We start from the raw sequence: 25,565 nt of genomic DNA, 5'->3' as shown, positions 1-25,565 counted from the left end.
AAGGAAGATGAAAATGCAATTTTTGCCCTTGCAGCTATTGGAATTGCAGCAAAAATTGTTGAAACTAGAGAAATATCATATTGGTTTAACATTTTAAAATCTCATCTTTACATATACAGACATATTAAACTTTTTTTTTTCAGACACCTGAATTTGGCCTGATTTTATTTTCTTTGCTGTCATATTTATTCACTAAGTTGAGGTTTGAGTTTGGGGTACCAACAAGTCATTTGCTGGGAAGGAGTGAATAGCTGGCCCTCGAGGTAGTATCCAATCTGCTCTGTTTATCTGCTCTGGGGGAAGCTCCATCTAGATGGAGAGACCTGCTGTACAGACTTAGCAAAGTCTCTGCACAGTTTCTTCCTGTTAAGCTTTCCCTATTGAAGACAGCCAACATGAAACTCTTTGCAGAGGTGCACAGGGATTTAGAGCAATCCCTAAGATCTGTGAGCACACAGCACAACGTACTCATTAAAGAACAAGTGGAGGCAGGAGCTGCTACACAGAAAAGTGTATGATGTAGGATAAAAAGGGAAGGCCCAAGCAAAATGAGAAGTCTGTCAGAATACAAGAGAAGAATCTGAGACTACAGGCAGTATTTCATTTATAGAAGTGGGCAGTTTTACAAAGGATCAGAACATGAGGAACCACATTCTCTCACATAAAGATTTTACTCTTTAGCATACCAGAACATAAAACTTCCAGAGATTTTTGTAATGGCTCTTAGAGTAGGTTTTATTCCCATTCCAATTCTAAAGACAGTCTGTACAAAGCTGTACAGCACAAACTCAGACCATCAAGGTAATCTAGTTTTGCTTACACACTAACAGAAGTACAGAAGAACCTGATAAAATTTTCTTCTTTTGGTGTTCTGAAATGTTCCTCCTTGCTCTGTCTGTTCCTGAGATTCTCTTTCTTCTGTCACTCCAGACAGAGAGTTCACAATCTTTACCTGCAGGACAAAGGAGTCACTTGTTTCATTAGATCAAAAAGATGCATTTCTAATCCATCCTTGGGAGCAACATCTACAGTCATTGGAGAGTAATGACAGATGTGGGACTGCATACAGAGCCAGAATCAAAGCAGTAGCCTCTTGCTCAAAGTAATCTGGCACTGACCCCTGTCAAGAATCAAATCTTTGGTATGAGCTGGCAAATCTTCCTGACAGGAGAGTTACCTGAAAGCTGTATCAGTTTCCCTGGGCTTTCACCTACTCCTATGCCAGTTGAAGTTATTTCCTGCTGGGGAGTCTCTTGAGAGGAACATGCAGTGTGCCTAGCAATCAGCTCCCTCACACTTGTCATTCTCTTTGGTGTGAAGATGTCATGAATCACAAAAGAAATACTTACTTGGAGTTAGGTCAGAATGTTTCATTACATTTCAACAGCTCACTTTTTTGAAACAGATGTAGCTACCTTACTATTTAGGTACCAATAACTAGAACTTTGGCATTCTAGGGACAGAACAACACATAAAATTCTCTATGTTCATTAACAAAACCACATTTTAAAACTGTTTGCTGACAAAATGCTGAAAATGCAGGGAGTGTGTAAAGCTCTTATTGACCGATGTCAAGATGTTTCAACCAGCAAACCCCAGGCTTCAGTTATCATTGCAAAAAACTCCTTCTGTCCTTATGATTTAGGAAAAGATGTGACCACTTCTAGGACACTGATGGGATTCTGCTGGGCCTTTTTCCCACATAAGGAATATTCTCATGTTTTTCAGTTTTCTAGAATCCAAAATCAGGAAATTATCATATACATGAGCTTTACTTCCATCTTTTATATGTACACGATGAACACAGAAATTTAAAGAATGATAGGGAAATATAGTCATGTAGCATTCATAATCACAGTTATTGGAAGGCTCATTCTGTATAGAAGGGCACAGCTTTCATAAGGTAGTGTGCCTTTCTGTGCCTTATCCTCACTAAACATTATTTTCAAAATAGGCTAAGCAACTTGTGCTATCCAACATTTCATGTGTGAAGGTACCAGTATTTACTAATAATATTTTAATGGAATATTGCTTGCAGATGAATATGCACTTCCTTTATTATCCCTCCCAGCTGTGTAGATTACAGCAAGTTCACTGTAGAGAAAGTCTAGGAATTATTCTTGGGACCTGAAGATGTCAGGCAAGCCCAAGATCCAGCAGGTGAAGGTGTCAACCTACTGCTGCCATGGCAATTATGCCAAATATGCATATATTCTCACCAGAAATATTCTCGAGTTTTACTTCAAACATTGAGACTAGCCATTTGGCAAGAACATGATAGAGTTTTAATTGCACTGCTCTGCAGCAAATGAAGGAAATGGTTCTGGATCCTAGAAGCAATTCAGAGACTGAAAATCTACAGGCTTAGCATGAATGCCTTTATCCCTTGTAGAAATTGCTTCTATTTGTGCCTCTAGGATCTCACAATCAAGCAACCTTGAATTCAAAGGAGCTCAATTCTATCAAAACCTCACATCCTTGCCAAGCAAATCTTGGGAATTGCACACAATTCCAGCTTTTATCTCCAATCTCACTTGGCTTTCACCTGACTCATTATGCATTTCTGCTCTTCACCTTACTCAAGTGTTTCTCATGGTTTGGGGGATTTTTTGTTCTTTTCTAAGTAGACCAGATCTTCTTCTCTGAAAAATGATCCATTTGAATCTCCTAGTCAGGATCGTTTCTTTCCTTTTCAAGTTCACTGTGGCAGTGATAAAGGGGGCAATATGTCTTGTCTTCTAGTTTTGCACATGTTTCTCTTGGCCTCTGTGGTTTTAGTCCTTATATCTCTCACCAACAAAAATTCCCAAAGAACCTTTTATTTTTGTTCCAAACACATTGTTTTTCATCATAGTCTTTCAATCCTTCATCAGTAGTAAATCATTCCAGCCATTGGATTAATTTAACAGTTGTACTAATGTCCAGATTAAGGCAGGGAAACCCTTTCTTCTGCCACGTGCCTGTTACTGCAATAACAGGGGGAAAACAAACAAACAAACAAAAAAACCACACACACAAACAAACAAAAAACCTAAAATCCCCACTACAAACAAAACCAGCAATCCTACTATATACCTAAAGATAAAACAAGAAGCCTTTAGCTTACAGGTAACTGAGCAGGACTCAGAGTATACTTTTCATATTCTTGTAGCAAATGTCCATTTATGTGCAATGGTAATTAATACCCATGATTGTTAACATCTCATTCATTTCAAGTCATGTTTGCCTTGCTGATCTTCAGCAAGAACAACGTGATGGCTGTGGCCACTCTCTCAGTGAAAAAATCAGTAGAAATCTGGCTGCTGCCAGACAACTTGTTTCACCTTCTCACCCCTACAGCAAAAATCCTTAATATTTCTTTGACATTGATGTAAGCGTCAAATCACTCACTGTTGGCACCATTCCTTTCTTTTCTGTCTTTACTTCTCTGGGCAACCAGTAGAGAAATGGAGAAGTATATGTATGTGAGAGAGGCCTTCAGTGAATATAGTGGCGGAAGTCACACTGATCGACAACACAGAAACAACAGATCCTGGGCCACAGTTGGATCTCACCCGTGTTTTACCTGCACGTTTTCTGATCCACAGAGCAATATCAGTCATATTTGTCTGCATCATTCTTACCAGTATTATTCCCCTTATCCACAAGTATGGTGTAGGCTATGCATGTCACAAGTGAAAAAGATGAGTCTTTGCCCCAAAGATTTTGCAACCTGCAGGTCCTACAGCACAGCCATTAAGGACTACATGTATGCAAAGACCAGTAATTTCCTTCAAATTCTGTTCAAAGGGCTTTTCTGGGAAATAAGGGCTTTGTACTTTGGAGAAATGGTGAAGGAAATAAGGGCTCCCAGGTCTTGAAGGAAACTCCTGACTGACTTTGGCCTGCTGCATCCAAACACGATAAGGTTTGCTCTAAAAGGCCCTCAAAACATCCATACCAGCAACAAACCACCAAAACACATACAGCAAAATTCAAAGCTACCAAGAGGACCAAAAGCCATATTGTGCCACAGAAAAAAACAATTGAAAGGCATCAGAGACACCACAAACTCTTAATAGTAGTGAGCATTTAATAAAACACCCAGTTGCTTTGAGGTTGTGGACTACTATCACCTTCTCCAGAGAAGAGTGGCAAATGAGGGAATAATTGCCCCTCAACTGGCTTTAGGAAATAAAAATCTCCTCTGATTTTAAAACTGTAGGAGATAAGCCTGATGAGTTCAGCAATGTACTTTCCTGGGAGAGGGTGGTGCCATAGAAGTAGCTGGACAAATCAGAATCAAAAGGAGAAATATTATCTTTTCTTTGTCTCAGCTTCATAGTGTTTTTTTCTTTTGATTTTATTTCATAGAATAACTTCATTCAGACTGTATCAACCGATGCCATTTCAGTTACTTAGTAATTTTAGGATGTGCTAGGAATTTAATGAAAACTCTACAAACACAAATAAATAAATACTACTGCTTAGAAATTCAATCTGATTTCATGGTCATGAAATAAAATACACTTTAAGTGATAATTATTTTTTTATTAAATAGCACTTCATGTATGTATGAAGGGACACCTTTCTGCTCTCTCTGTTCACCACTAAAAATGGCAGCCACTGCTAGCAATGCAGACCTTCTACAGATTGCAGAAGAGAGTTTTAAGCTGCTTATACCCAGTGAGTTATTTCCTAAGCCACCCATACAGAAAACTTATGTATTTGCATGACTTCTCTGCACATACGTTTAAAATAGTACAAAATTGGCCACTGTTCAGATGAGACAAAATAAATGATAGATCCAACAATAAAATTATAGTAATATGTCTAAATAGCGATTTTCCCCAAGCTCTGCAATCTGTGAGATCAGGCCAGCAGACCACCACCCATGTCTGGGCTGCATGATATGCTCAGATCAAACTCTTCACTCCAATGCTTGAGAGGTTCTTGATCCCCAAGGAAAATGATAGGTGGTAAGGAAACTGTATGCTAAGTTCAGAAACTATTTCACATGTAGTGTACTATGCCTGAAAAGAAAGCAAACCACAGCTGTATTGCAACAAAATCAGAGATGAAGCCATTGAGGCCCCTTTTGTATTTTGTTTGGCCTGCACACAAATTGTTGACATCATTTATTCTTCACCACTCATCTACTGCTGTTCTGAGTTTAGAGCTGTATTTCAAAGTCTGGACAATCAATGGGGGGCAATTCCTCTGGGAAGTCCTCCACCTTTTCTGTTGCCTGAAGAATACTAGAATACTAGAATCCCTGGATGACTTTAAAATTTTTACTTAGTGAATTCAGGGCACTAATCCTGAAATAAATAAATAAACTCCAAAGCAGAAAAAGAACTTCACAATAGCTGCAAAGATACATATGCTTTCTGTATTGCCTCATAAAATTGCAACTCACTGAGTGACTGAGGTTGGAAGGGGTTCCAGAGGTATTCTGGTCTAAACAATCTGCTCTAGCAGAGACACCTAGAGTTGGTTGCTGGCTTTTAAGTATATCCAAGGCTGCAGACTCCACAATATCCCTGTGCATCCTGAGCCAGTGCTTAGTCACACACAAAGTTAAAAAATAGCTCATGATGTTCACACGGACCCACATGTTTTTGAGTTTGTGCTCACAGACTACCAGGTCTTCTTAAATTTGTGCTCTTGGGCTTTCACGGGTAGTACTTTGAGTGACCTAAATCATAAGTACTCATGCTGACTTTTATAATCCCAGAATCACAGAATATGTCAATTTGGAAGGGACCCACAAGGATCATCAATTCCACATCCTGGCACTGCACAGGACAATCCCCAAGAGTCACACCATGTGCTGGAGAGAGTTGCCCAAATGCTTGTACTCAGGCAGGCTTGGTGCCATGAACACTTCCCTGGCAAGCCTGTTCCAGTGCCCAACCACCCTCTGAGTGAAGAAGTTTTTCCTAATAACCAACCTAAACCTCCCCTGACACATCTTCAGGCCGGTCCCTCAGGTCCTGTCACAGGTCACCATAGAGAAGAGATCAGTGCCTGTCCTTCCTCTTCCCCTCACAAGGAAGTTGTAACTGCAATAAGGTCTCCCCTCAGTATACTCTTCTCCAGGCTGAACACACCAAGTGCCCTCAGACACTCCTCATACGGCTTCCCCTCAAGTCTCTTCACTATCTTTGTTGCCGTCCTTTGGACACTCTCTAAGAGCTTAATATCCGTCTCACATTGTGGTACCCAAAACTGCACACAATATTCCAGGTGAGGTTGGTCCAGTGCAGAGCAGAGCAGGACAATTCCCTCCCTCAACTGGCTGGTGATGCTGTGCCTGATGCCCCCCAGGACATGGCTTGCTCTCCTGGCTGCCAGGGCACGGCTGACTCACATTCAACTTGACATCAACAGGAACCCCAGGGCCCTTTTCATGGCACTGTTTTCCAGCATCTCATAATGCACCATGCAGAGATAGTGAGAAGTCAGGGAGGGCAGCAGACACAGAGACAAAACTTCTGAACTAATGTCTCTAACATTGATTTATACAAATTATTTACAACTGTTATGCAACCACTTTTCAGAAAAGTCATGACTCAGATAGAAATGAGTTAAGTCATGGGCTAGCATATACCAGGTCACCTGCGATTATGAATTGAAGATCACTAAATGTCTTGGTTTAGCTGGTTAAATTGCTGTTAAGTAACAACTTCAGCATAATGGTAACTCTATACCCTTCACTAGCTTAGGTAGTTACTGGATCCTTTTTAAGAGTGTGCATTACTCTTACATAGGTGAAGTTGCCTTTTGCATGAAGAACCAGGACAAAGTTTCTCAACAGAACTGTGCAGTGGTTGTGTTGTATCCTAACCTGTCGTCAGGTTAACTGGGACCAGGATTGCATGTTTTACTCAGATACAAACTTCAAGGATGGTGAAAATGAGTCACCAGTCTACACAAATGTAGGTTACAGTCACACTGCAGCAACAGAAGAAATGCAGTTCCTTGATTCTGCATTGTCATTTCAAAAGGTATATGTAAAAATCTTTCTCCTTTTCCCTTTTGGCCAGACAAATTTTCTGAGATGTCACTTTTTGCAAGATCTCTTTTTCATTTAAATGTACCCTTTTTCTAATAGATGTGTTGTATATGTTTTCAGTAATTACAGAAGATGTTGTCCTTTTCATTTATGCCTGTGCAATCCAGTTTGACATCATGTCATAAAAGTTTATGTGTTGTGTTCTCTGAGCTCCTTACTAATATCCCTGGCATTCTCCCTGACTATCCAAAATCAATACCATTGCTCCTCTCTCAATGAAAAATGGAGCATTGAACAGGGTCCAAATGTGCACACTGACAATTTGCAGCAATTAGATGCTGTGCTAACAAATCACTTTCCCGTGGGATGATAAAGTAGGACCAGAAGAATCACCAATGTCTTTCTCGGGGGAGCCCGCAAATAACTGGGACCTTTAAGAAATGGATTCTGTTGATGTCCCTGTTTCTCTAACTGGATAGTCACAAAAATAGTGAAATCAAGACAGAAGCATTCATATTAGGAACCATGGCAATCAATTTTTACTTGCAGATGGTAGATTGCAATCAATGTTAATTAACTAGACTCCTCTTCAGAGCAGGCTACACTGAGAGACCAGCCATATACATTTTTGACCAAGACAACTGATTTTGCAGGACTTCAGAAAAGAATAGTGATGGCTTTGTGAGACACAACAGAATACAAGAGTGGGGAAAACAAACAAAGAACAGACTTTAAATCCTTTAAGAAAATATGCCCTATAGGCGTTCAGAGATAGAGGAAACAGAAGCAAACCACAGAATCACAAAATATAATGAGTTGGACAGACCCACAAGAGTCATCTGGTCCAACTTCTAAGTTAATGGCCCATATAGGGATCAAACCTGTGATCTTGGCATTTATGGAGATGGCAGTGAGACAGTGCAAGGCTGACCCCGTCTCTCCTAGTGAAAATTCAATCCTAGCTGTGAAGACCAAAATTTGTTCCTTTTTTCTTTTTTTTTTTTTTTTCTCTCTAATGAATGTTGCAAAATAGATTTTTGTACTCAGGTCAAGTTCAGGAGAAAACACGCTGAATCAGAACTGTCACTCAACATGTTAAAGTCTTAACAGATTTGTCTTATGCATTTGATGCTATTCATAAAAGGTTACTTCTTTTAAGGTTCAATTAGGAGAGAGTTTTAAACTCTTATACTTAAAAATATAATTTTCATTGCTGCAGAAATTCTATGCATTTTCCAAAAACATGGAAACCTGATTATTACTGTAAGCATCTTTCTTGTTTTATTTTTATTAAATGGTGATAGGAAAAGGGCTGTGTCCTGTTTTTTACTCAGGTTTGGCCACAATGAACTCCTGGAAAGGCAGCCAAAGCCTGAATATACAGAGTTGACTCTTTTTCCAAAAATGCTTGCTGCCAGATGTGTGGATGTGGTCAGAGAAAAGAGATTTTGCTTCTTCGTGGTCTATATCTGTTCTTCAGAAAACTAAAGATGTTAATTTTCTAATGCTGTCAGACTATTACCTGTTTCTTACACAAGATTCTTTAAAAATTCACAATGAAAGAGAAGGAAATTATACTGCAATGCAGGACTTATATACTTGCCTATATGCAAATTTTGCTGTACTGATCTGTGAATTTGGTGAACAAAACTGCCTTTGCAATTATCTTTGACTGAAATGAAAATTTTGGCTTTCAGTGAACTCTGAGTGGCACAAGAATGAACTCCAGATAGCACCAGAAAATATTATTATTCCTCAGGTTCAGCAGGGATCTTGATTTCAAACTTACTGCGACAGGGACCTTTTCTGTTCTGTTTTTATACTCCAGAAACCAGCAGGACACCGTTTCCAATTAGTTCGTCAAAATGCAGCAGTGATACATTACCATTACTACAAAACTCAAACAAGTAACTTGGTCTAAGAGAAAACAGAAACATCAATACAACATCCGGTGCAACATGAATTGTAGCAGGTCTGATTTTCTTGGCCACAGTCATAACAGTTGTGTAATGACTGTTGCTCAGTTCCTTCTATGTGTAGTTGGTTGTTACGGTTTAGCTTGGCAAAATGCCAACTGCCCAGTACAGAGTCAAAGAATCCCCTCCCAGGGAAAGGGAGTGAGGGGAAAAAAGCCTTAAAAATGGAACTTTGAAATGGCAAGGTTTTATATTAATACAGAAGAAAAGAAAAAATTAAAACAGAATATGATATAATACATATATTTACAAATGTGAAAAGAAATAATAACACCTTCACCAAGTTGCCCGAGTTAATAACACAGATTCCAAACACCCAAACCCCAGAAAACCTCCCAAAAACTCTTCCTGAGAAACTGCCCAGCAAGAGAGAAGAGAAATTAACAAGAAAATGTTGACCTCTCTAGATAAACAATAGCGCGGATGTCGGCAAGGCCTACTCTTGGGAATTGGAGCAGCACAAACTCCTGGGGCTGAGGCACAGACCAAAAGAGACAGAAGTGCCTCCTCTCTCTCTTTTTATACCCCTTGGCACTTCTTGATGATGTCAGATGATATGAAATACCTCTTTGATTGCTTAAGTCAGGTGATGCTTGTCCCTTCTAATCGATGCCACATCCTTTGAGTTCTGCTAAAACTGAGGCCTAAATAAAGCCTAAACTGAAACTAAAGCCAAAACTACCACATTAGTATAACAATAGTTCCTTCCCTCTGTACCTCTTTTATCAATTAAGATGTAGTTTTGCAGAAAAGGATACTTTCTTTTGTGGATTTGCATACCACCTACAACAACCAGGACTGAGAAGGTACAGAGAAGGTGTCTTGACTTGAGAGAAGTTTGCTTGGATTGCTTAGATAGCAGGTAATGTTAGTAACAAGGGGGAAATAAAAATAAACAAAAAACCCCATGTTGAATAGTCAATGAAATGTTATAAAACACAGAATTTCTTTCTCATGCTTCAGACATTTTGGGGTAATTTTTCCTCAGAGAAATCTAAGGAATATGGAGAGCTTATGCCAGGAATGTAATTGACCCCAAGTTTTATTACAAACTTGGCCTACCACCACTAGAAAAAAGAAGTATCTGCCTAATGCTACTAATACAGGTGTCCACTGCATGTGTTTTATTCAGTATAGCTGCTGAAACTCTCAATAGAATGATCCAGTGCAGAATTCAGTGCTACAGGAACGGTGTCACAGAATATTCTGAGTTGGAAGGGACCCACAAGGAGCCCAGCTATTAAGTAAATTGCCCATGTGAGGAAACCCGCAACCTTGATGTTATTAACCCCATGTTCTACCCATCTGAGCTAATCTCAGGGTTGTAAATGTAGACTACCTTCTGGTGCAGAGAGCTGGAAGCCATTCCTACTTCAAAAGGGGTTAAAAAACCCAAACAACTTGACGTAATTTTTCCAAGAACATATTTGCTGACAATAATCATCAAATTCACCACTTCAGGTATTCTTGTATTAAGAAAGGAGCCCTCCTTTTCTCTTTCTCTACTTAAAATGAGCTTTTTTCTAGCTTTCCATGGAGCATAAACTTCAGTCCTAACTGAGAATGTGAATCATAAACTGTGGTAAAATACATGTAACCAAGAAGCATATACAAAGTTTCTACTATGGAAGAAAGGAATAAAACTTATCTGCAAAGGGAATAATTTAATTTACCATGCACAACAAAAAGTTTTCACATAATATAATAGTGTAAAAGTCTTGGGTGTCATCAACACTCATTCAATCCTGAACTGTAAATATTGGCCTTTAACAGGCATTAATAAGTTCATTACTCACAGAGGTAACAATGACACTTCAAGGAGGAGTTTCACGGCTTTTGTACCTTAATTGCTTCTTTGGGTGAATTTTAGGAAATACTGAATAGCTGAACTGTACTCTTGAAACTTCTCAGACAAAAGTATATTAGTCAGTGGATACCACATAATAAGTGGATAATACATCAGCAATACCATAAAGACTTCTCTAGGTCACAAACTGTTTGACAAATGCCACATCAGCTGAAAGGTAACTTGCAAAAATCGTTTAGGTTGGTGAAAGGACTGAATGTCCTACTGTATGCAAAAGGTCTTGGGTCTGATGTAAAGAAATAAAATCGTAGTTTTTAGGACAGCTGAACAAAATCTACCGACAATAACGTTTGAAAAAGGGTCTGGTTTGCTACAGACTGAATACTGAAGAAAGGTTCATCTGTAAAGTTTGAATTCTGATTTATTTCTGAGGAAACTTAAACCAGTTTCTATGTCTAACATGAGATTCAAGAATCATCTTTTACTTAGAATTTGCTTAGGGATTTTGAATAAATTTGAAGACAACAGTAATCAGAACATGACAAACTACAGCACTTCTGAATTAACAGTGGTTTCAAATAGGGTCAGTTTTAGATGAGATGAGCCATCCAACATTGTGCGATTCTAGGAGTCACATGAGTAGAAAAGTGGATGAAAAGCACCATGAACTTTCTTCAGCAACTGGGATTTGTCCCGTGCAGTTTCACCAAGGTTTATCATAAGAGAAAAAAAACATAATTTCACTGGATAACTTTTATCTTTGCCAAAAAAAAACAAAAGCCTAACCGATGTCTGGAGGTAATTGTCATTGATTAGTCAGATTATTATGACTTGTCAAATGGTTACACAATAATAACAGGCTGGCATTTAATTCATTTCTTGTGTTTCTTGTTCATAAGTTTAATATCTACTTGATCAGAAGTTTAATATCTACCAACTGAAAGACCTGAAGTTTTGAGTCAGAGAATGCTATAGATACTCTATCAGTTATTTCAGACTTGTGAGCATTGCTAATTTTCAGAATTCCACTGGATCCTCACAGACACTCAGCAGTGCAGAAGTTGAAAACGTTTCTCATTTATGCAAATTAACCCACCCCGAGGGAATTTTCATTGGTGGAACATTTTGCTGAACCGAATTTAGGAAATTCCACACACGCACAAACACCTCATTACTGCTAACACTACTGAAGCTTATACCCAAATATTAACAAAGGATTAAAAAACTACAATGAAACTTGCATTCAGAGGAGCCTGGGAACATATCAAGTATTTAGGAGACATTTGGAAAAAATTCACATTTCTTATTCACCAAAGACAGCATTCAGCACCTTGTAGGACTGGGGTCTTGCAGTTGGTAACCTTCTACTACTTCACAGGTATCACTTTGCAGCATGCCCAGTGATTAATTCCATATTGAAGACTACCTTGCTCAAGCAACTGATGTATTTCCCAGTCCCTTGAGTGATTTTTTATGAAATTTGCGTAAAGGGATTATTTTTTTCCGACACTGAAATACAGCCTGGCCTGTTGTATGAATTGGGAACTATTTAATGGCACAAAGCAATGTTGTAGGAGAGGTTTAAAATGTAAAGTGAAGGCCATGAGAAGGCAACACTTCCTTAACAACAGCAAGTGGCTTAGATACTTTCCTATTTGCTTTAAAAGGTGTTCATTTTAAAAGCAGTTAAACTCAACAACATGATGGGTAAGACAAGGTTGCTTTGCTGATTTAATTAATGCTAAAACATGGAGAATCACTGAGAACTGCCTATTTCTAATGTCAGGGAATAAAATATTTCTGGAGCTTAACACCCAGAAGATGCACATGCTAAAGAGCAAAGAAAACATGGCTCTGGATGAAAACTGTTACTTAGCAGAACACTCAGGCTTGTTTTCTGGGAGGATACCAAGGGTAGACTAAACACCTTTTTTTTCATAAAAGTGGTCTGTCATAGTTATTTGCATCACATTGCTAGTTTTCTAATGCCTTTACCAGCAAATATTCTGTTGGCACAAATACCTGGTATGTTTGCCATTGGATGAGTTCATTACCATATATTTGTTCAAACAGAATTCCAGTGATATTGTCGAAGACATAAAAAAACGCAAGTGAGTTTTACCTTGCTGACATAGTATTTGGTGTTAACTGCAGGTTCTGTCGAATGAAAAACTTACTTAAACATAAAAAACACAATCATTTTGGATTGTGACAATTCCTTTTTCGGGCTTGCATGACAGCCAGATTTACTTACAAGCTAGTTTTCTTTCAGCAAACTCACTTAATGTTGGTTGGAAAAGAGTGGCAGGTCACTGCCAGAGCTTCCTCTCTACTTTCTTTTTTTTCTAATTCCTTCTTCATGAGTCTTGGTCATTGGGAGATGTCAAAGAAAAAAATTTTTGTACCCAACATGTCTTTTCAACAGTTGTCTGGAAGAAAACATACAATAATATGAAGAGTGTCTGTAAAAATATTGGATGCATATTTGAGGGGTGTAGTAATGGAAATGGAGCTTTTCTGGAACAAACAAAAGATCTTTCTTGAGTAAGAAGAGTGAGTGGAGCCTAGCAGTAACACAGGGTTTGTAGGGAGATGACAAAACAAGATCAAAGAGACAAGTTAAAATAGACAGTGCAGAAAATTTATCTGCAGAAAGAAGTGAGAAGCAAAATATAGCCAAGTAAAATAACCCTATAAAATTCTCTAACATGAGCATTCTGATGCTGAAATTTTATTTTCTCTTTATTTTACAAGGTGTAAACTGCTCTTTCAGATAGAAAACACATTAAATAATTTCTCTCTAAAAATATTAGTTTCCTTATTAAAATTGCAGTGGTTTTCACAGTCTCGAGCACTTATTGGGTTTTGGTGCTCTTACTCTCAAGTAAGAGCTAAATTCTGTGACCTGTTGATCACATAGCAGATCCTGACATATACATACAATCCTGTTAGCAGACTGCACTGCTCACTGTATCTAAAAATTAAAATGCAGGTGTTGAGAAATTGATATAAACCAATTACAGTAGCCTGGAGTTAAATATTTGTATTAGTAAAAACTGGTCTAGCTCTTGAGTTCCTAGTAGATTGGAGTTAACTTTCAGCTTGTGACTCAGATGTAAAACAATGCCATTTTCTCTTCTCAAGCCAGCAGACAACCCAAAACAGCATCCCTGGGAAGACGTAATCCTTTAAATGGGACATTTTCTTCACTGAGTCTGAAGACTGAAGTTTTCAGATGGTTCTGTGTAAGTCTTTACAATTTACTGTTTCAACAATGAACAAACCAGGTGTGAAAGAATAGAGACAACCTGTCTGTCCTGCATACTGGACAAAGCATACGTATGACCTATTGCAAATTGCATCCTTATTCAGTATCTCATTTTTCACTAGTTTGTGGGAAAGGGCTACTGCTGTCAGGGGTTTTCCTGTGCTACTCCCTCTCATAGAGATGAAAAAAACCCAACAAACAAAATTTAAAAAAAAAAAAGAGAGAAGGAAAGTCTGCAACAACATAAAGCACAAAAAAACCCCAAAATAATCAAAATCAAAGTGGCAAGGCGGATAAGAATTTCTGACCCCCATTCCAATAATAAAGTGATTTAATGACACTGCTACTTTTTTTTTTGTACTCAGAAGCAATCATATAGTTCTGAAATCAAAGTATTATTTTAATCAGAAAAGTTGGACTTCTTGTAACATAGCTGATGTTGGGCAGAAGTCAGTATCAGGTGTAAGTGCAGAAAGGGACATAGCAAAGATTGATACAAAAGCCTCTCTTATTTCCACTTTCATGGATGATCTAGAAAAAAAATATCAAGGATGTCCTAGTAACAGAAAAGAGAAGTCATTAAACTTAGCTGAAAACATCACAGAAATTCAAAACTTGAATTGTTAAATATTCTATATGTTTGAGCAGCTCCAGGCCAAATGTAGAAGTCCAAAGGCCTAGAGGGCTGAGGGCCAAGCTTTTAACCTGTTAGACTGCAAATATCAAAAAAGAGACTAAGTTAGGAAACATGTTAAGTCAGTAGAACTTGAGAAAAATAATTCCACATAAATAGGAGGCAAGTTTGGCACAAGGTTCCTTCTGCCTTAATTCGTTAATGGCTAGCTTTGAAATCACAGCATCTGGGTTCAGAACAGAGCTGCAAGTCCAACCATTTGTGTTCAGTGACCATCAGTTCATTTCAGTCTGATGCAGCCTCTAAATTTCCCTTTACTTTTTACGTCCTAGAAAAAGGTAAATCGGGAATTATTTTCAAAACACACTTTGTTTTTTTCAGGATGAAATCTACTTCTGGATAAATAGCTTGCTGATTTTAAATGAAATTCATAGAGGTTTGGGATGTATTTGATTATTTTAGGAGTGAAACACACAGCAGAAAACAGAGAAAAGATTAAGTTTTAGGTTTTGCAAATCACAAACGCCATCAGCTTCTTTTATTTGTTATTTGTTCTTAAAAAAAGATTCCATCTAAAAGGTTTCTTCTCCAGGCACACTTTTTGGGAACACTTATGATGGGTTTGCCATTGAATGACCTCACTCCCACAAATGTGTTTGTAATGACTAATAAAAACAATGAAGATGTCATCAAACAATAAAATTCTCCAGAGAACTGGAGCCTGTGCTCATTTCTCAGTGTATGCAAACACTGGAAATAAATGTAGTGCTGCAATATCCTACAGCCCTGCCTGCAAAAATGCAAGAAGATAGCATTTTTTCTCCATACAGAACCATATGAAAATCGCGTGAAGGCAACTGTACTTTATCTTTCTTATCCTGCTGCATTGGAAATACTGGGCTAATGTCTAAACCTGCAGGCTATAACCAGTGTCCCTTGCCCATTTCAACAGCAAGGTATTCTCTCTTCAAAAGCATATGTGCAGGCTGGAAGTCAAAGCTTCTGTGTGTCCTGTGTGTTAAGCACTAGTCTTGCTCTCTTTTATCTGGCTTTCTGTAGAGTTTACAGTTGCTGCAAGGAAACAGCTTGTGAATTGTCACTATTTCCTAAGCTTTAATTTCATAGCATATGTGTTCTCGACATAACAACCCGATTACCACGGCTCTAGAAATAAATTCTATGAACACTCTGAACACCTAACTCTGGAAGCAATATTTTGCCTAGAACCACATTATCATCACAGCTTGCTCAAGCTATCTGTTGTCTGAGGGATGTTTATGAAGGGGCAAGTGATCAGGGAAAACTTCTGTGCTCTCTTTTTCATTCAGTTACTGGCAGCAGTTTCACAAATTTTTGAAAGGTTGTCCAAGCTAGTCTTATGATAAGTCCATAGGCACCTGTGAGTTGGAGATCAGTGAGGTGTTAAGATAAGAAAGCTTATCCCTGGCAGAGATGGGAACAATAGTTCGAGGTTTGAATGCAATCCTCTTTTGGGATTGCATGTTCCTGGCATCATCATCCCTGAGTGTCTAGGCAAGGCTGACAGACTTGAGAAATAACTCTGAAGTCACCAACTTTGAAGATGACTTCAGGGAGAGCAGCAAAGTATTTGGGATCAGAGATTTAGCTGCACCAGGCTCTTGGCAGGGGAAATCAGACAGCAGGAAAGCAACAGTCTGCTCATCAGATGACTGTGCTCACCCAAGCCCATAGTTCCCAGTGGTCCAAGCACCTGGGGGACTGAACTTACTCAGACAACAGATGTGGGCATAGGCAGGCAGTGTTAATGGGCATCAGGGTCCCTCTGAAGTCTCCATGTGTTTTGGAAACTGGGATCTTTCTCTATGTTTTTGGTGACCCACAAGGTGAGGTGCCCTTTTTATGTCATTAAAGAAGTGGTCATAGCAGGCTCTACATTAAAAACCAAAACTAAAATCAAAACCAACCAAACAAACAAACAAAAGACAATTCACAAAGATACAGCCTAGACCCCATATTTGTGGCCTGACATTTCCCTGGGGTTCTTTTTGTTTGCTCAATTTCTGTGAGCACAGTCTGTTGTTACAGGGGTATCATTTGTTTTTCATGTGCTTGCAGAGGTCAAGGCTTGGCAAAAGTTTACATTCCCTATAGTATGCTCCAGGCTATAGTTTATCTGCATTTATGCTGCACGAACTCTGAGGCATTCCAGATGGATCCATCAAAGTTGAGGTGGACGTGGGGCAGGGGGTGTCTTTGTGGCCTGTAAGAGAATCACACTTATTCTTGGCTGACCTTAATAAGGTCAAGACCGGTGCCAGCTGCTGGCACACAGAGCTAAGAAAGTACCATACAGTTCTATAGGTTACACTGGTCACTGCACAAGAGGGAAAGAAAGGATCTGTCAATGATGCCAGCAAGGTGTGGGAAGGCAGAGAACTTGGCACAGAGCACAGCCAGGACTTTATGTGCCCAGCATCTCAGCTTCTTGCTCAGCAGAGTGCCAGACTCCTAGGTGTCTCTTGGAACACAGACCAGGGAGTGTAGCAACGTTTATCTTTAGTGTGAGAGGATCAACTTTCTCCTTGCTGGGATCTCTTGTTCTTTTACTGTCCATCAGTCCTCTGGGGTGGCAAGGCATCCTAGTGAGGACAAAGAGAAAGATATTTCAAGGATTCTGAAAGGATTTCCTCTTTGTGCAGTACAGGCAAAGCTGAGGTTCTTGGGACCTGCAGTTTGGACCCTTGCAGACCTGACCTGTGAGCAGCATTGCTATTGACAGATGGAGTAAAGTAGGCATGTGAGTATAACATCTGCTTTCAAACCTGAAAGACAAGTCAGATGTTCCACTTCTGCAACCTATTGTATTCATCTATCAATCACTGATGTAAAACTACAAGAAAAGTCTTCAATTTGTCTTTAGCAATGAGAGGGAGGCTGAACTGAAAGACCAAGTCAGGTGTATGTCAGTATTTTTAAAAGGTTCCTTCATCACCCCTGAAACTACTGACAGTCTTCTAAAGTAGAATTCTCCTCTAAATTAAGATTAGCCCCTTCAGTCCAAGCCTCACAAACTGAGAGAGGATGATGAATTTACAGACCATATTTGTTCATTTCTTCACGTAAGCAAAGTGATTTCCAATGCTCTCAAGGAACATCATTGTGAGTGCACAGCACAGTAGGCTTCAAGGGAAACACAAAAATGCTGTCCCTCTCCTAATTTGTCACAAAGCAACTACTGTTTCATGTGAATCAATCAATTACAATGGCAAAATATTTGCTTCACACAAATACATGAATGATTTCCAGGGATAAGGCATTTCTTATGAAGAAAATGAGAGAGTAGGGAGGAATAAACCAATTAGCATTAGAGAGAGGAAAGAAATTTTTTCAGTGTGAGACCAGAATTCATTACAGGAACCATAGGAGCCAATAGAGCTGCTCAATGAGTGGGAACGCTGATTATGGTGAGGAGGTGTCTGCCATATCATCCTTCACTAACCTCACTGAGTACTTGCACTTCAGAGCAAGGTGCAATAACTGTGTAACGGACTAAGCTAGAATAAACTGACCCCAAGAGAAGCTTTCTCCTAGCCCCCCACCAAATTAGTGAAAGTTTTTAGCTCTAGAGCTTTAGATTTCATAAAACGCATTTGTTTTTCTTGCCTAATAATGATGGATCTTGTAATTATCCCTGTGCTGTCTGATGATTTGATAGGGCTAGTTATGCTCCTAATCTCAGTGATACACTGCAGTGGTCAACACACTGGATAGCCCTTACATGTAATTTGAAAACAATTACTTCAAAAACTTAATATCTGAGAAAAAGAAACAAAGTAACAAGAACAAATAACAGGATCATTAAGAAGTTACATATATAGTTCTTCTCCCATATAAAAATTTGTTTCATCACTGTCTCATTTCTCAGCTCTATTTTTTTTCTTAAGGGAAAAGTTAACAATTTATTTTCTCCATTCCTTACAATCTCCTTCAAAGATTTTTCTTTTGTTCTTCCATTGTGGACTACCTTGTAGTCTCTGCCATAGCCTGCTGCTGCTCTTTGCAGCGCATTTTTTTCAGTGCATGCTGGCAGGTGTTATTCGCGCACTCCACAGATAATGTGCTGATGACACAGAACTCTTTAATACCTTGCTTCCAGATGCTTGGTCATGTTAAAGAGCAAAAGGTGCATTTCTGAAGACTCATTGCCCATGTAAGGAAGTGCTGCGAGCTGTGGCAAGGATCTCATCAGCTCAAGAACAGAAAAAAACCCTAAGCAATGAAACAAACTATATAAACTGTGATCTGCTATATTTTTCAAAAAAAAAAAAAGTCATTCAACCTGTTATATGAAAGTACAAGTGAAAAAGGAAATATAAGAGCATGTTTCTTTCTGTTTTCATTAAATGTTTACTAATCTAGATAGGGCTTTTTAAGGGTTTTCAGCATCTGTTTGCTTGGAAGCTATTTGGAATATTTGAAAAGCATTTTAGAGCCATCAAATCTATTTAGGAATAATTATGAAATGCTTTGAGGCCATGTATGCCTTACTTGCCATCTCATCATAAAAAATTCTTCATCCCATCAAATTCAAGATAGTGGTAACACATACAGCTGCATAGAAGCAGTCTCTTGCTGAAACTTAGGTTACAAGACCAGGACTTTAATGTGACCTGGAGGATGGGAAGATATTGAGAGACGTCTTTTTGAAGCAGACTGATTTCTGTTACTTTGGCAGGATCTCAAAGACTTAATATTGTATTGCCAAAGCAATACAATCAGTTTACAACAAGGATTTTTCACTGGAGCTAGCACTTACTAAATTTTTTAGGTTCATAATCTTAGTGTTGCTTTTTCTCATCAAGTCATGAAAACCTTAATGTCTTGAGGCTACCAACATGTGTTTATCTTATCAAGAAAAAGTACAACCTAATAAAAGCTGCTTGCAGTTCTAATTCTGAATCTAATTCTGAATCAGATAAAAAGGCATACTTTTCACTCCTTTTTCTATTCATAAATTTATCGTTAACTTTGGCACCTTTTTTGTTTTGCACTATTCCATACTACACTGCTCTAAAAGTAGTTGAAATTTTAGTACATACTATATATTTTGCTGCCATATCCTGGGAACAATCAATGACCTTTCTTAATAATGTATCACTTCACTGAATGTTACACATAATTAAAAAAAAATGATCACATGCTATATTTATATTTGGTAGTAAAAATTCCTTCTCAAATAAAACTGCTATCAGCATAATCATATAGACAACCATTACTATTTATGGTAATGCATGAACAAAACTGCAAATGTTAAGATTTAAAGGAATCAACCTCTTAGTAAGGTAATCACAACAACATACACTTTGTTTTCTAGTTGTTAGATTCCTACTTACAGTGTTTTACACTGCCTTGGATACAACCTATTCTGGTGCCATGTCATCACTGATTTCAACAGAGTTATCAGTCTTAAGATAGTAAAGAAGTAAAGATAGTAAGATAGTAAAGAATAAAGAGCCACTGGTAAATAAGTTTATGTATTGTTAGAGAACTGCAAAAATGGTAGAGGACCTCTCATCATCATCATGATGTTATATAAAAAAACTATATGTAAGGAGTAGGGCAATTTATTGCAAAGACGGAAATGTGGATCCTTTTACATTTTTTGGCACAGCCACTCTGGCTCATATTAACCCATGCAGGTAATCATCTGTCATTTCTAAAAGCTATTGACCGTCCCATTTTCCCTAAGACTATATGTACAAAGGTATCACAGAAGTTCATGAGAACTGGTCAGCTATTTTCCTCCATTCCTAGCAGGTCCTCAGGTCAGTTTGCAACTATCTTCACAGTCCTATTGCTCAACTTCCTATTAATTAACAAGACTCCCATGAACCCAAGGTTCACATCACTATACATGCAGCCAGCAAGGTCATGTGTGACTTTGCTGGGGAAAGAGCTTGTATTGTCACCTTCACACAGGAACCTGCTCTTTCTCCACTGCAAAACAGTCTTGCTGTTTTGTCTCCCTTGCTAGAGGATAGGAACAGTTAATTTTGAAGGGTCTTGTAGCTACAGTTTTACACAAACTTTGTAGATATACTAATGTCCTAAAATACTTGGCCTATTAGACAGACATTGGATATGTTGAAATACTGTCAAATATTTAAGAAAAGGAAGAAACACACTCATGCTATACCTGCCTTTGCAGGTTTGTTTGGGGTATTTTTTGTATGATTATTGTTTTGCTAAATTAAAAGAAATGAAAAGAGCCTCTTTTTTTTAAACACATGGAGGCTGTCATTCCTGACAGCCACTCCTCTCTTGTGACATGTAGCCTGCATGCAGAGATGCTTTACATCATTAGAACAACCTGGGCAAATGTTCCACATATCTTCTGAAGTTTACCTGCACTTTAAGTCTGCTGCCTTTTTTTTCTTCTGTCTCTAGTATATCATACTTATCTTTAATCTAGTGAGTTGGGATGTTATACCTCTTTTTAGACACATATAAAATATATTTAACCAAGAGGCATTCTAAGTGAACTGCCATGGAGTCCCTCTTCCATGACTAGAACTTAGTTGGAGACTCTTGCCTTTGAAACCTGCCTTCTCAGTGTAATAAATAAGTGCATGCACTGCAAAGTGAACACAAGTGTGGTATGTGTAGGGATTAACTTAAGTGTATTGCTGGAGAAAGAAAAGCATCTAGAACTACTTATCTCCATGATTTTTTTGGTTTTGTTCAAGATTTGAGTTTGATTTTTTTTTTCCCAAATGAGTGTGAGTATGCAACTTTCTTTGCAATTAAATAGTTTATCACCTGTTTGAAATTACTGACACTGTCTTTGGAGCCACTGCTCTTGAATGTGTACTGTGCAACATTGAGTGTGGTGACAGGACTCAACAATTATAAATGATAATAGCAGATTTGCTTTGTCATTTTTAGACCAGAAGAATGAGGTGAAGCTGATCTGTGAGTGTATTATTTTATCTCCCCTTCTATTTGTTTGTTGGGGGATTTTTAATGGTATGAGTGATCCATTCTCTCTAAAATCAAGCTGCTCTTTGCAGCTGACTTCCCACTGACGTGAGGAGCAGACAGTGATTTTGTTTCCAGATGAAACCTAAGGAGAACAAACATCTGCAAAGAATGGAGAGTGGTGGCTCCCCAGTAGAGTGCCTGAAAGCAAAGTGTTCAGCATGCTCACTAATAAGTGTCAGCTTGATTTGAATCATTTGCTAAATTGCAGTCTGGCTCTAGCTGAAGCTGAAAGTACATACCTTTCCTCAATTAAATGGAACTCTAAGGCATAAATAAAATATTTCACCTGGGAAGAGTGATTTATTACCTCCATCCCAAGAAAGATGTCTGTGATTTACCACACCTCCTTGTTTTAGAGCAGAAGCAAGAACAATCCCTTCCTCCAAAATAAGCCCTAACCAGCAACCACCACCATTATTTCTGTTAATTGCAAGAGAAGGATGAGATGCATTTCTACCAGTGATTTAGTTGAAATCAACAAAGTCATACAGATGGAATAACAGACCAAGAGACAAACTGTGGCCATGGTTCCAAAAATCTTGAGAAATTCACTAATACTCATTTAGAAGGGGGAAAAAAAACCAAAACCAAACAAAAAAAAAACTAACAAAAAAACCCACAAAAAACCAAACAAAAAAAACCCCACCACCCTATATCACAGTGGGCTTCTGTCCAAACTATGACTCTGATCCCATATCCCACTGAAAGGAGCCAACTAATTCATTCCTGACCATATGGATGTTGTAAAGTTGTAGAGATCAAAACCCTCCCTGAAAGAATCTTGGATCAACAAAAGAAGACATTTCTGCTCCCTCTTGAGTAGCCATTTTTGGTTTTACAGGGAATCTGATCCATGCTGGGACAATGGTTGGAATGGCTTAGTCAATGCTAGAGAATATGCACACAGCAGACACAATCGATAAATTTATAATTTATTTACTCATTCCTGAGTCCAAGGGATTTGATTTAAAGAACTTCCATGGGATGTCAAAGTGAGCAGCAGCATTCTGGAGTGAATGGCAGGTTTTAAATACTGTCTAGGTCTTAGTAGATTCTCCATAGCTTCTTGCTCAGTACTACATTGAAAGTAAGACACTATTTGTAGATACTCCCAGCAAAGCACCACACCATGTCTGCTGTTAGCTGTTGCCATAAATTAGACACACAAATTACAAAACCATCCAACAGTGATGACTGAGAGCCTTTTGATTTCACTCAGTCATGAAGCTTGAGCTTCTGTGGATTCTGGGAGGTGGAGGCAGGAAAAATGGTAATTAGATACAGTCCCTTCTTCCTTCTTCCATCTTTTGACTTCTTGAAGTTGCAAAAAGGAAAAATGGTAGAGAACCTGAGGTGACTGCAAGTTGGGAATAATTGTGGATCCTTTTCTCCTTTTTCAGCTGAGTACTATTACTTTTTCTCAAACTCAACAATTCAGGGAAAACCCCAAATAAAAACTATCAGGGTCAGCCAGCAAACTCGATTTCTCTACAACTTTACCCTTCTTTGCAGAATAAAGTAAACTATTTGTTGTGATTATAATGTCAGAGGGCACTTGTTGAGAGAGTAGAATATTTTCAGCTAAAACAGTTCTTTACTGCAGAGCCTGTGCTTTAATTTGCTCAATCTTTAAGCAAAAAATGGAAGACACTTCTGCCATAAGAACTGCTTAGTGTCTTGTTCTTTTCAATACTCAGCAAAATGACAGCCAGATTTAGCATAAATGGATCACGTGTAGGGACAGCTCTGAAGGCATGGCCACCCTTGAAAATTTTCATGCAGCAATAAATATATTGAAGACATTTCAAGAAAAGATCATTGAGTGACTTGCCTCTTGCTCTCTCCTTACAGGTTTTGATGATCTCTAATAAAGTGAGAAAACAATGACTGCATAACCTGCTTATACATTTTTATTTACAAGATGCTAGTTATTGCCTAGGCCTTTAGTCCCATTTACACCACAAAATATAATTAAACAACATAAATTCAGGGAAATAATGAAATGTGATCTTTCATGCTGCATTTGTACCAGTGTTGCCCTAATTTGATTTTTTGGGATTCCCAATAACGGGAAAAGCTCCACAGGTGCATAACAATGCAGGACTGCCAAAATCCCTTAGTCTAGAGAACAGTGTCCTGAGCCCTGTGGCTGCATCATCTCAGATCTGAGCATACTGCTGATATTCAGCCAGAGGGAGTCTGCACACAGGGAACCAAAGCAGTAAGACAAGAGGAAAAAAATAAGTCCGTGTCAATCTTCTTTCTATACCAGAGCCCAAGCCACACTACAGCCCAGTAAGCAAGTGGAACTGAGATTTCTTCAAGATCCACTCTAAGTATCTTCTGAAACAACCAAAGAAGGTTTTCCCGTGTCTATATGGAACAACCCAGTACACTGTGCAGAATTACTGTTTCCCCATGTGCTTCAAAGCAAGGACCATTACTGGCAGTCATAGAACCATAGAATCATAGAATCATAGAATCATAGAATCGATTGGGTTGGAAAAGACCTCCAAGATCATCGAGTCCAACTCTTGGTCCAACTCTAGTTCATTTACTAGATCATGGCACCCAGCGCCACATCCAATCTGCATTTAAAGATCTCTAGGGATGGTGAATCCACCACCTCTCCGGGCAGCCCATTCCAATGCCTGATTACTCTCTCTGTAAAAAATTTTTTTCTGATATCCAACTTAAATTTCCCCTGGCAGAGCTTAAGCCCGTGCCCCCTTGTTCTATTGCTGAGTGCCTGGGAGAAGAGACCAGCCCCCACCTGGCTATAACTTCCCTTCAGGTAGTTATAGACAGTGATGAGGTCACCTCTGAGCCTCCTCTTCTCCAGTCATGAAGGAACAAGAGAAATTTAAGTTCATGGTGAGATCCCTCTGCCTCAGCAGCTCTTCTGCTTTTCTCATGTCCTGCAAGGACTCAATACAGAAATTCTTCCTCCTCAAGATGAACAAGGTCAAATTTTCTTTTTAATGAACTCGGAAAGCACATTGTCCACCCCAAGTATTTGGCAAATACTCTGCAGCACAGATACATCAAAAACATAAGCAACTTTTGCAGTCAAAAAGAAATGTTAGCACTGGCTGCTGGACAAAAGGAATTACAAAACAACAAAGAGAAGCAGAGATCATTTTGGATATTCCCAAATGGCAGGAAATACAAATGGCAGAAGTAAGGTAGATAAAAGATTCATACACCAGACCTAAACATACTTTTTCTGTTCATAAAATTATACTTAAAAGGTATACTTTGTGTTTTGTAACTCAAGCCTACATTGATAAAACTGCCATTTCTCAGCCATCTCTTTATATAATAGTTGCTCTTTGGTCCTTCCTGAGTGAGATGAGGAATGATTTATTTGTCAATCAGGGAAGATACTTTGCTCTTCCACTTTTTCTCTTGTAGAACTAGAAAAACCCCCACTAATCTTCAGACTAATGTACCTGTGTACAACAAGGTCAGTAGTTATAGCCACATGTTCTGTCATTCAGCATCAGAGATCTTGGAATATCTGGAGGAACTGCAAAATTGTAGTGAATTTCCAATTTCTGGTACCAATACAGCAGGAAGAAAAAGCGCTGCCACTCTGCATGACCAAGTGCTGATTCCATCAGGAAACACTGTCATTGGCTTTAACAACAAATCTTCCTTTTTCTGAGTAGTTTTACTTTGCAATAATGACTCTGCCTGCTTATGGGGGTCTAAGTAAAATGAATGCCATTCTGTGTTTGAGTGAGATTTATTTCACCCTTGGCAAGACGTCATCAGTTTACTTTGGGGAAATTTAAAGTTCTGTTTACAGAAAAGTGATGGGTAGAAAAAGAATCTGCTCTTCTTTGTTCCAAGTTTGG

The sequence above is a fragment of the Pithys albifrons genome, chromosome Z, assembly GCF_047495875.1.
Source record: "Pithys albifrons albifrons isolate INPA30051 chromosome Z, PitAlb_v1, whole genome shotgun sequence".
Lineage (NCBI taxonomy): Eukaryota > Metazoa > Chordata > Aves > Passeriformes > Thamnophilidae > Pithys > Pithys albifrons.
The sequence above is the reverse complement of the archived record's forward strand: the minus strand, read 5'-3'. Positions refer to the sequence as shown.